The 13264-nt window shown below is 43.5% G+C and overlaps 1 protein-coding gene and 1 long non-coding RNA gene across 5 annotated transcripts in view; one reads left to right on the forward strand and one right to left on the reverse strand.

The window, feature by feature from the left end:
* Positions 1 to 2407, forward strand: part of LOC123365756 — a 117287-nt gene extending 114880 nt beyond the window's left edge. For both annotated transcript variants that reach the window (XR_006577741.1, XR_006577742.1), the window contains exon 3: positions 2223 to 2407. This is a non-coding gene — a long non-coding RNA (uncharacterized LOC123365756). The remainder of the gene's footprint in view (positions 1 to 2222) is intronic.
* CDK19 (cyclin dependent kinase 19) overlaps positions 1 to 13264 on the reverse strand; it is a 207931-nt gene that overhangs the window by 59482 nt on the left and 135185 nt on the right. The window lies entirely within an intron of this gene.

The following is a 13264-nucleotide window of genomic DNA, read 5'->3' on the forward strand; positions in this document are numbered from 1 at the left end:
AGAAGAATGATGAAACTACACTTGCACGTTATTGCACAATAAAGCCGCCAAGAGCGCTCTACCTCACTCCCCATCCATACTGGCAAGGCACGTAGAGCGCTCTGACTCCACTTCGACTCCGCAGCTGGAGCGCTCCTGGTACTCCACCTCCCCGAGAGGAATAACGTTTGTTGCACTCTTGCTGGAGCACCATGGCACCAGTGTGGACACCTAATGCGCTCTGATTGGCCTCCGGAAGTGTCCCACAAGCCCTGTTCTAGCCACTCTGGTCATCACTTTTGAACTCTGCTGCCCTGTCCTCAGATGACCAAGCATCAAAACCACTCTTTAAATTCCCTGGGAATTTTGAAAATCTCCTTCCTGTTTGCTCAGCCAGGCGTGGAGTGCTCTCAGCACATCTTTCCAGGTGGCCATGCCTCCATGAGCCAGGCGATCCCCAGTATGGAGCAATGGCGAGGTACTGGACCTCATCAGTGTTTGTGGGGAGGAAGCTGTGCAGTTCCAGCTGCGCTCCAGCCATAGGAATTACAGTACCTTTGGGCACATATCAAGGGCCATGATGGACAGGGGCCATGACCGGGATGCGGTGCAGTGCCGGGTTAAAGTGAAGGAGCTGCAGAATGCCTACCGCAAAGCTCATGAGGCAAACGGCCGCTCCGGTGCTGCCCCCACGACCTGCAAATTCTACAAAGAGCTGGACACAATACTTGGGGGCGATCCCACCTCCACTGCAACAACCACCATGGACACTTCCGAGCCCAGCACAGCAAGGGGGGCGGGGGAGGAAAGCGTGAGTGATGGTGCTGAGGCAGGGGGAGACACCCCAGAATCCCTAGATGCATTCAACCAGAAGCTCTTCTCGAGCCAAGAGGAAGGCAGCCTGTCGCGGCATCCGATGCTTGGGGAAGGACAAACAACAGAGGAGGTTCCGGGTAAGCGGCTTTCTTGTTTTTAGGTACGGGCTCTTTGGGTGAGGAGGGTAAGGGTTCCATGCATGCCTAGATGCAGAATAGTGCATTGATGTGTTCTATCACATCGCGGTAATTGCCATCAGTGGTCTCTTCAAAAGTCTCAGCCAGAACATGGGCAATGCGCATGAGCAGGTTTACTGAGAGAGCCAGCATGGTTCTTGTCCCAGTCAGGCTAACGTGTCTGCGCCACTGTGAAGTGAGAGGCAGGGGACCATTGCTGCACACAGGCAAGCTGCGTATGGGCCAGGGCAGAAGCCGCATTGTAGGAGAAGACCCACCCTTGCTTCCCTGGTCACCCTCAGCAGCGAGATATCTTCCAGGACACACTCCTGTGGAGAATGTTGGGACAGTGTTCAGGGTAGGTGCCCCCTGCAGCTGTTGGCTCTCCCCAAGGCACAGAAACCCAGAGGACAGTACAGCCATGAAACAATCAGTCTCCATGGACCCTGTGCTTACTCACCATTTCTGGGGCTCCCATGGGTTATGTGCGCTCACTTTGGGACAGGCAAAGTATGTTTTTTGTGATTGCACTGCTTAAGTGCTGGGGAATCATTGCTCTGTCTGGTGTGTACAACGCTGCCTCTGTTAAATGTTGCATTTTGCCTGTCTAGGTGCAACCTTGAGATCTCAGCCATCATTCTTATCACCAGCCGACAGACTGAGAAGACTCCTGAAGAGGCCGCATAAAAGCAAAGAAGACATGCTGCATGAAGTCATGCCGCAGTCTGTAAACGAGAATCGAAAGGCACAGAGTGGAGGGTGAGCGAAAGGAGGATCTGCCAGGAAAACACGACGCACCGGCGGCAAAGCACGGAATGACTGACTAGCATAATGGAGTGCCAAGCAGACTCTATCCAGGTGCTTGTCGCCATGCAGGCAGAACACTACCACGCTCGCCCCCCACCCCCCACCAGCCCTTGTCCCAAAACTCTTCCCCTTGTGCCCCCATGCCCCTCCAACCCACTTTCCCCAATCTCAACTATACATATAAAATGATGGGGTCTAAATTAGCTGTTACCACTCAAAAAAGAGATTTTGGCATCATTGTGGATAGTTCTCTGAAAATATCTGCTCAATGTGCAGCAGCAGTGAAAAAAGTTAACCAATGTTAGGAACTATTAGGAAAGGGATAGATTATATGACAGTAAATATCATAATGCCACTATATAATACTCCTGGGCGAATTCTGCACAATGCAGAATGTGCGCCGAAATTAACGTTCTGCACAGAATTTCCTTTTTCTCCCCACAGACACTGCAGAGCCACTGGACACAGCAGAGCCCAGCTCTACACCTTGCAATTAGAAGACACTGCCAGGGAGTGGGGGACAGAGTGGGAGAGTTCCAGGCAGTTGCAGTTCCTGGCACACCCTGAATGAAGGAGGCGGCACGCAGGAAACTCCACACAATCCCAGGACCCAGCATCAGACTGTTTCTCCCTCTGGATCCCTGGGCTCTGGAAGGGTAGGGGGTGCATGTGAGTGTCTGGGCTGGGGGGCATGGCTGGGCTTTGGGGTGGAAGGGGTGCATGTCTCTGGTCTGGGGGTGTGTGGCTGGGCTCTGGGGGAGCAAGTGTCTGGGCTGGGGGGGGTGTCCTATGGCTGGGCTCTAGGGAGGTAGGGTGTGAGAATGTCTGGCCCCCTGGACTAGGCTGTGCCGGGGAGGGGGCAGAGAAACAGGAACTGAGTGGTCACAGGGGTTTCTTTAACTCTCTACTCCTGGGGGAATTTTGTGTGTCTGTATTGTTATAGATATTGTTGTTGACAGGTATTTTGAAATAAATTACCAAAATAACTGAAACTGGCACGTTTATATAGTGTTATTTTGTCAAATAAATTATGCAGAATTTTAAAATACTGTGTGCAGAATTTTTAATTTTTTGGTGCAAAATTCCTCAGGTGTAATATAAATCCATGGTGTCAAGTATCAGAGGGGTAGCCGTGTTAGTCTGGATCTGTAAAAGCAGCAAAGAGTCCTGTGGCACCTTATAGACTAACAGACGTGTTGGAGCATGAGCTTTCATGAGTGAATACCGATGAAGCGGGTATTCACCCACGAAAGCTCATGCTCCAACATGTCTGTTAGTCTATAAGGTGCCACAGGACTCTTTGCTGCTTTTATAAATCCATGGTATGCCCTCACTTTGAATAGTGTGTGCATGTCTGGTCGCTCCATCTCAAAAAAGATATATTAGAAACGGAAAAAGTACCGAGAAGGGTAACAAAAATGACTAAGGATATGTAACAGCTTCTATATGAGGAAAGAGATTAAAAAGACTGGGACTATGCAGCTTGGAAAAGAAACTACTAAGGGTGGATATGATAGACATCTACAAAACCATGACTAGTGTGAAGAAAGTAAATAAGCAAGTGTTATTTACCCCTTTACATAACACAAAGACCAGGAGTCACCCAATGAAATCAATAGGCAGCAGGTTTAAAACAAACAAAAGAAAGTACACTTCTTCACACAACACACAGTCAAACTGTGGAACTCATTGCTAAGACATGTTGTGAAGGCCAAAACTATAACTGGATTTAAAAAAAGACTTAGGTAAGTTTATGGAGGATAGGTCTATGATGGGTTGGACACCCTTCCACCCACCCCCCATCCGGGATGCCACCTGATGTAATGGGATTTCACTGAGCCTCTTCTGCTCCACCAGCCTGGATTCCCTCTCCCCTCTTGCAGCGCGCGCGTGCGCACACGCACACGCACACACACCTGCAGACACAGCCTGAAGTCAGCTCTGTGTGAGAGGACTCACCCAGCACTCACATGCACACCTCTTTTGGGCAATAAACCCAAAATAATACTGTCTTGCACTGTATAGAAAGATCTGCACAGCACAAGCTCACTCTTTGTTCCTCGGGTGTTTCCAGGTGCGTTGCTGTAGGGAACAGTGGGGTCCTCCATAATGTCATTTTCTCCCTTTTATATCTTCTCCCCACTTGCTGGAAAGCTCTTTTGCTGTAACCTGGGTCAAACAATTGCCATTGTTAGTGCTATCTCTGAGATGTTTCTATTGTACACAGTTCCCGAGGTAATCCTTGTGCTTGTGTGCATTTCCTCAATAAGCCATTAATATTGTTTGGCCTTTTTAATGTTGTACCTGAAAGGCTGCTTGTGGGTGTTTTCAACCTCAGGACATGTTTCTGCAACACATACATAGCCAAACTTCATAATTTCCCACACAATGATAGCACATACAATCCAATGAGATATTATGTCTAGCAGATCAAGACTTTTAGAATGACACCTCACAAGGCATACTTTGTATAAGACATATCCTAATTACATGACAGTGGTGAATATTGGGGTGTCAGGATGTAACAAGGTCCATCAATGGCTATTAGCCAAGATGACCAGGGATGCAACCACATGCTCTGAGTGTCCCTAAGATTGACTGCCAGATGCTGGGACTGGATCACAGGGGATTGATCTTTGATGATTGCCCTGTTCTATTCATTCCATTTGAAGCATCTGGCATTGGCCACTGTCGGAAGACAGGATATTGGGCTAAATGGACCATGGGTCTGACGCAGTATGGCCATTCTTATGTTATCTCGTCTACCTTCCTAATATTGCCCAAAAATGTCAAACAGAATGTTTGCGGTTTCTTATATAAATCACTGTTAACTAATGATCTGATGTGATCTCTTGCAAAAGAGCAATTCCTATAAAACGTATGGTTAACTTATAAACTGAAGTGGTATGATCAGAACTGAAAGATATGGTTTTGCTAGATGTAACAAATTGTTTTGAAGTATATGAACAAAAATAAAGCAGTTAAAGGAAGTTATGGTATTGGAAAATTGATTGCTGATATCCAGGGTAAACAAGGTCAGCACAATCAAGAGTGGAAAGTATGGAACTATAGAAGGATTCATAAATGAAAGAATCCTCTTCGAACATACCATTCTGGAGACTCAGGGATTTCTTCAGGTTGCCTAGGGATGCCTGTTTGTTGAAGAATCTTTGCAAGACAAAATTAAAACTAAAGTAAGACTCAGGATGCTGAGCATACTTTCATAGTACTTTACTTCATAATGTATTTCTTTGTTTTGTTCCAGTTGATGACAATGCAGTTAAAGTTACAGAGAAAAGAACTGTAAAAAAAAATAGAATTCCAAAACAGTCAACACAATTTAAATTAAAGCTGTTATGCAACATAATCTATCCAAAAGCACTTATTGGTGCTGATTCTGCAACAGTATACTTCAATTTAAAATACCTAAGTGGTGTTTTGGGGAGGGCAAGGAAGAAAAGAAATATGAAGGAGAGAAATGGAGTGAAATAATTTTAATTAAAAAAATCAAAAGGAAGCAGTTGTTCAAAACAACACATTCATGTTATCTCAAGGTTTCTCGACAAATCACAATCCACTCTAGCTCAATTCCCATGGAACGTCGCAATATTGGACAATTTAGGGCCAGATTCTGTGTGGTCCTTAGGTAGATGTGCAATATGGTTGGGGGAGGAGGAGAGGACAGAGAGTATTAGGAGATTGCCCCAGCCTCCTAACTCATTTAAGGGCCAGTTATATTTTCAAACCCTGTGCTCATGGGAATACACAGACTGCTCCCAAGCTGCTCCCTCATGGGCAAATGGCACCTCAAAGGGGATGAGACCATTGTTCTATCCACATAGACATACCACCTGCAAAGAAATGTGGAGGAAGTAAGCTGCATCCCATAAAAGATGTAGTAATAGGTCACTGCCTCTACTTGTGTAATAGCTCCGGAACACATTCTGCTTCAGAATGCCCCAGGATGCTATGGCCAAGTCAACATAATTCTACATTGCTCCTTACCAGAAGATGTGCCTAATTTACCTTTATTTTCTAAATGTAGAATAAAGATCTGACTCAAAAAATACTGAGATGGGACTTACGGTTATATAGTCTTAAACTAGGACTTCCAGAAATTAATGATACACTGCCACTGTCCTTAATTTAATAGCAAAAACTAAAAAGAGAGACTATAAGTCTGGGAGAATACTAATATTAAAAAAACCTCACCAATTATCCTAAATAGTTCTTGATTAGAATCTGATGAAGGAAGGAAATGAGATTAGGGCATTCAAATGAGTGATTTACACCTGTTTTCCATTGTTGCAACTCTTGTGCTTGTTTGCATTGTTCTATTTTCATTACAATTCTTTGCCTTGAGAATTAGGTATCATAATTGCCATCTCTGATAATTCTTTGAACTATGGCAATAAATTCAGCTATTGTCAACTTCTGGTATTTGTTTTGTATGGTATTCTGGCTATTCTGCATGGCCTAAGGAGAATATTAAAACAGGAACTTGAGGCCTTTAGCTAATCAAAGTACAAATAACTAAAAATGAGAGCTCTGCCAATCATCATAAAACATGTTGTTAATTGTACTTCACCAAATATCATAGATATTAAAATTCTGATACGTCACTCTTCTGTTAGTCTAAGGCAGGCAAAGAATAAAAAAAGTTTCTATGATAAATAATATAGAAATAAAAGACATTGTTGCAAAATTAATCCATTTTCATCACAAGCCTGATTTTGCTCAGTGGGTTTAGACTGACTGAATTAGGTTAAAATAATAAGTCCTTATGTGGAAATCTTAGAGAAGGAAAAGAGAAAGGAAAAACAGCTATTTATAAAGTGATTATTTTCCCAAAAATCTGTCTTGAAGTCTTTGCCTCCATGTCTACGGGGGGATTTTGGGAATACTTCAGGGACGATGCACTAAGGAACCAAATTGTTCGTTGTATTTTTTTAGGCAGAAACTTTAGGCTGAATTCAGGAAAGGTGTAATATGTAGTAACTATTCAGTGTAAAATTTTAGTGATCAAATGGTTATTTCTAATCATTTTTCAAATTTAAAAAACTCTTTCACTTGAGTGTTTGATTTTCCAAGACGCATGGAACTGTGCTGAATAAAAATTAATATATTTACCCACATTCTGTACATACTGTTTTTCCATTATCAAAATCTTGAGGATCCTCCAAATATACAATCAGCACAATTGTGTAAGAGCAACATGGTGGAAAATGTACAGTATAGCACTCTGACAAAACTTAACTAGTTTAATTGGACTCCTGATATCAAATTAACTGTAAAGTTATTGCAAACTAAATCACACAAAGAAATAAAGTCACATGTATACAAAAATGAACATTTTCCTCCCTGCTGCTATGTATACAATCTTGCGCTGGGATTCATATTATTGAAGTTATGAAAGAACAAAGAGAAAGAAAAGAAATTATTATGACCAATAATATTAGCATGAGAGGCTCCAATGCACACCATAACTAGTCAAAAAACAGTACTGGTCTGCTACAAATGGGTGCTAGGTCAAATGCAAGTTTCTGACAAACTCTTATCTCAAGCATTTAGAAATGACAATCTGCCATGCTACTCTTCAGGAATCATTCCGTACAAACTGTTATTTTTCATGAATATTGATTGGGAAAGGGTTAGGCAAGTGCCAAACAAATGGCCAACAACTTCCATATTATTAAGTACTGTTTACATAGAGCAACTTTATTAAAATAGGGCTACTATCAAAGATACAGAGAAAACTGAGTTGTTTTAAAATTTGTATTTCTATGGATTTAAATAATACTAAATGCTGCCCCCTTTAATGTGAAGACAGACATTATATTTATCCTTTTTCTGTACTGAGACTATGGAACTGAAGATAAGTCTAAAGCATGCTTGTGTGATCAATCTAAATATATCCTATAGGCTAAGGGTTAAATTCTGCCTCACTGTGGAAATACTGCCCCAAAGGGTGCACATACAGTAACTCCTCACTTAAAGTCATCCCGGTTAACGTTGTTTCATTGTTACATTGCTGATCAATTAGGGAACGTGCTCGTTTAAAGTTGTGTAATGCTCCATTCTAACGTCGTTTGGCAGCCACCTGCTTTGTTCACTGCTTGCAGGAAGAGCAGCCCGTTGCAGCTAGCTGGTGGGGGCTTGGAATCAGGGTGGACCAGCAGCCCCCCATCAGCTCCCCACTCCCCTAAGTTTCCTGTGCAGCAACTGCCCAGCAGGCTAGCAATTGCAGCTGTCCCTCCTGCCACTGCCATGTGCTGCTCCTGCCCTCTGCCTTGGAGCTGCTACTCGAGACTCCTGCTTGCTCTGCAGGGGGTAGGGAAGGAAGAGGGGGGCTAATGTCAGGGTGTCTCCCTCCCCCCTGCTCCTGCACCCCACTTACCCCATCTTCCATAAAGCAGGGAGGACACACTAGGGCTCAGGATGGAGGGAGCTTGCAGCAGCTGCGGTCTAATTAACAAGGCAGTGTACTTAAAGGGGAAATACTCACATAATAAGAACATAAGAATGGCCGTACCGGGTTAAACCAAAGGTCCATCTAGCCCAGTATCTGTTTACCGACAGTGGCCAATGCCAGGTGCCCCAGAGGGAGTGAACCTAACAGGCAATGATCAAGTGATCTCTCTCCTGCCATCCATCTCCATCCTCTGACGAACAGAGGCTAGGGACACCATTCTTTACCCATCCTGGCTAATAGCCATTTATGGACTTAGCCACCATGAATTTATCCAGTTCCCTTTTAAACATTGTTATAGTCCTAGCCTTCACAACCTCCTCAGGTAAGGCGTTCCACAAGTTGACTGTGCGCTGCGTGAAGAAGAACTTCCTTTTATTTGTTTTAAACCTGCTGCCTATTAATTTCATTTGGTGACCCCTAGTTCTTGTATTATGGGAATAAGTAAATAACTTTTCCTTATCCACTTTCTCCACATTGCTCATGATTTTATATACCTCTATCATATCCCCCCTTAGTCTCCTCTTTTCCAAGCTGAAGAGTCCTAGCCTCTTTAATCTTTCCTCGTATGGGACCCTCTCCAAACCCCTAATCATTTTAGTTGCCCTTTTCTGAACCTTTTCTAGTGCTAGAATATCTTTTTTGAGGTGAGGAGACCACATCTGTACACAGTATTCGAGATGTGGGCGTACCATAGATTTATATAAGGGCAATAATAATAATAATAATAATAATTCTCAGTCTTATTCTCTATCCCCTTTTTAATGATTCCTAACATCCTGTTTGCTTTTTTGACCACCTCTGCACACTGCGTGGACATCTTCAGAGAACTATCCACGATGACTCCAAGATCTTTTTCCTTACTCGTTATAGCTAAATTAGCCCCCATCATATTGTATGTATAGTTGGGGTTATTTTTTCCAATGTGCATTACTTTACATTTATCCACATTAAATTTTATTTGCCATTTTGTTGCCCAATCACTTAGTTTTGTGAGATCTTTTTGAAGTTCTTCACAATCTGCTTTGGTCTTAACTATCTTGAGCAGTTTAGTATCATCTGCAAACTTTGCCACCTCACTGTTTACCCCTTTCTCCAGATCATTTATGAATAAATTGAATAGGATTGGTCCTAGGACTGACCCTTGGGGAACACCACTAGTTACCCCTCTCCATTCTGAGAATTTACCATTTATTCCTACCCTTTGTTCCCTGTCTTTTAATCAGTTCTCAATCCATGAAAGGACCTTCCCTTTTATCCCATGACAGCTTAATTTATGTAAGAGCCTTTGGTGAGGGACCTTGTCAAAGACTTTCTGGAAATCTAAGTACACTATGTCCACTGGATCCCCCTTGTCCACATGTTTGTTGACCCCTTCAAAGAACTCTAATAGATTAGTAAGACACGATTTCCCTTTACAGAAACCATGTTGACTATTGCTCAACAGGTTGTGTTTTTCTATGTGTCTGACAATTTTATTGTTAACTATTATTTCGACTAATTTGCCCAGTACCGACGTTAGACTTACCGGTCCGTAATTGCCGGGATCACCTGTAGAGCCCTTTTTAAATATTGGCGTTACATGAGCTAACTTCCAGTCATTGGGTACCGAAGCCGATTTAAAGGACGGGTTACAAACCTTAGTTAATAGTTCCGCAACTTCACATTTGAGTTCTTTCAGAACTCTTGGGTGAATGCCATCTGGTCCCCGTGACTTGTTAATGTTGAGTTTATCAATTAATTCCAAAACCTCCTCTAGTGACACTTCAATCTGTGACAGTTCCTCAGATTTGTCACCTACAAAAGCCGGCTCAGATTTGGGAATCTCCCTAACATCCTCAGCCGTGAAGACTGAAGCAAAGAATCCATTTAGTTTCTCCGCAATGACTTTATCATCTTTAAGCGCTCCTTTTGTATTTCGATCGTCAAGGAGCCCCACTGGTTGTTTAGCAGGCTTCCTGCTTCTGATGTACTTAAAAAACATTTTGTTATTACCTTTGGAGTTTTTGGCTAGCCATTCTTCAAACTCCTCTTTGGCTTTTCTTATTACACTCTTGCACTTAAGTTGGCAGTGTTTGTGCTCCTTTCTATTTGCCTCACTAGGATTTGACTTCCACTTTTTAAAGGAAGTCTTTTTATCTCTTACTGCTTCTTTTACATGGTTGTTAAGCCACGGTGGCTCTTTTTCAGTTCTTTTACTGTGTTTCTTAATTTGCGGTATACATTGAAGTTGGGCCTCTATTATGGTGTCTTTAAAAAGGGCCCATGCAACTTGCAGGGATTTCACTTTAGTCACTATACCTTTTAACTTTTGTTTAACTAACCCCCTCATTTTTGTATAGTTCCCCCTTTTGAAATTAAATGCCACAGTGTTGGGCTATTGAGGTGTTCTTCCCACCACAGGGATGTTGAATGCTATTGTATTATGGTCACTATTTCCAAGTGGTCCTGCTATAGTTACCTCTTGGACCAGCTCCTGCGCTCCACTCAGGATTAAATCTAGAGTTGCCTCTTCCCTTGTGGGTTCCCGTACCAGCTGCTCCATGAAGCAGTCATTTAAAGTATCGAGAAATTTTATCTCTGAATTTCGTCCTGAAGTGAAATGTTCCCAGTCAATGTGGGGATAATTGAAATCCCCCACTATTATTGGGTTCTTAATTTTGATAGCCTCTCTAATTTCCCTTAGCATTTCATCATCACTATTACTGTCCTGGTCAGGTGGTCGATAATAGATCCCTAATGTTATATTTTTATTAGAGCATGACATTTCTATCCATAGAGATTCTATGGAACATGTGGATTCGCTTAAGATTTTTATTTCATTTGAATCTACACTTTCTTTCACATATAGTGCCACTCCTCCCCCTGCACGACCTGTTCTGTCCTTCCGATATATTTTGTACCCCGGAATGATTGTGTCCCATTGATTGCTCTCAGTCCACCAGGTTTCTGTGACGCCTATTATATCAATATCCTCCTTTATCACAAGGCACTCTAGTTCACCCATCTTATTATTTAGACTTCTAGCATTTGTGTACAAGCACTTTAAAAACTTGTCCCTGTTTATTTGTCTGCCCTTTTCTGATGTGTCAGATTCTTTTTTATGTGACTGTTTATCATCTGATCTGGCCCTTACATTATCCTCTTCCATCCTCTGCTCCTGACTATAACCTGGAGATTCTCTATCATCAGACTCTCCCCTAAGAGAAGTCTGTGTCCGATCCACATGCTCCTCTGCAGCAGTCGGCTTTCCCCCATCTCCTAGTTTAAAAACTGCTCTACAACCTTTTTAATGTTTAGTGCCAGCAGTCTGGTTCCACTTTGGTTTAGGTGGAGCCCATCTCTCCTGTATAGGCTCCTCCCATCCCAGAAGTTTCCCCAGTTCCTAATGAACATAAACCCCTCCTCTCTACACCATCGTCTCATCTACGCATTGAGACTCTGAAGCTCTGCCTGCCTACCCGGCCCTGTGCGTGGAACTGGGAGCATTTCTGAGAATGCCACCATAGAGATCCTGGATTTCAGTCTCTTCCCTAGCAACCTAAATTTGGCTTCCAGGACCTCTCTCCTACCCTTCCCTATGTCATTGGTACCTACATGTACCACGACCACCGGCTCCTCCCCAGCACTACACATAAGTCTGTCTAGATGCCTTGAGAGATCCGCAACCTTCGCACCAGGCAGGCAAGTCACCATACGGTTCTCCCGGTCATCACAAACCCAACTATCTACATTTCTAATGATCGAATCTCCCATTACTAACACCTGCCTTTTCCTAGAAACTGGAGTTCCTTCCCCCAGAGAGGTAACCTCAGTGCGAGAGGCAACCCCAGCACCATCTGGAAGGAGGATCCCAACTATGGGAAGGTTTCTCTCTGCTCCCATTGACTGCTCTGCTTCCCTGGGCCTTTCTTCCTCCTCAACAGCGCAGGGGCTGTCTGAGCAGAGGTGGGAAAATTCTACAGTGTTCCGGAAAGCCTCATCAACATACCTCTCTGCCTCTCTTAGCTCCTCCAGTTCCGCCACCCTGGCCTCCAAAGTCCGTACATGGTCTCTGAGGGCCAGGAGCTCCTTGCACCGACTGCACACATACGCCACCCGCCCACAGGGCAGGTAATCATGCATGCTACACTCAGTACAATAAACTGGATAGCCCCCACTCTGCTGCTGGGCTTCTGCCTGCATTGTCTCCTAGTTAATGGAAGGGTGGTTTAAAGAAAGAGGTTTTGAAATGTGGTTTGGATTATGGGTTTTAAGGGGACTACAGGGGAACAGATAGGACCGATAAGGGACCCCCGCTCCCTTGCGAAACTCCCTGTTAGCAGCCCCTGGTCACTTGTGCACTGCTTTATAAAGCCCCGGCCTGAGTGAATGCCCCGCCCACTGATTAAGGCTCAGCCAATTACCAGAGGCTTCGAGCTTTCAAACCTTCCTTTGAAGCTCACAGCCTCCAACTGCCAGCCACAGTACATGGTCCTTCAAACAACCAAACAAACAAACAGACTGACAAACACAAGCTCAGCACACAGCAGGTAACCCCCAAACACAAACAGACACACACTACAGACAGTCACTTACCCCACAGATGCTGTATTTGCTCCTCCTTTACCTGGAGAACTCCCTTGCAAAACTCCCTGTTCGCAAAGCTCCCTCCATTCCTGCTGCCTTGTAGAGTGAGAGAGTTACCCCTGAGGGCTCGGCCAACTGCTAGTTCATCATTTAGCAGTAAGGGAAATATTCCACCCTGACTCCTCCACCTCAACCAAGCTTCACAATCATCATCACTGTGTACCAATATTAAATTGTTTGTTTGAAACTTATACACTGTGTATGTATATATATATATATATATATATATATATCTATATATCTATCTAGATATATAGATATAGTCTTTTGTCTGGTGAAAAAAATTTCCCTGGAACCTAACCCCCTCATTTACATTAATTCTTATGGGGAAATTGGATTCGCTTAACATCGTTTTGCTTAAAGTCATATTTTTCAGGAACATAACTAC

The sequence above is a fragment of the Mauremys mutica genome, chromosome 3 (genome assembly GCF_020497125.1).
Source record: "Mauremys mutica isolate MM-2020 ecotype Southern chromosome 3, ASM2049712v1, whole genome shotgun sequence".
NCBI classification, from domain to species: Eukaryota; Metazoa; Chordata; order Testudines; family Geoemydidae; genus Mauremys; species Mauremys mutica.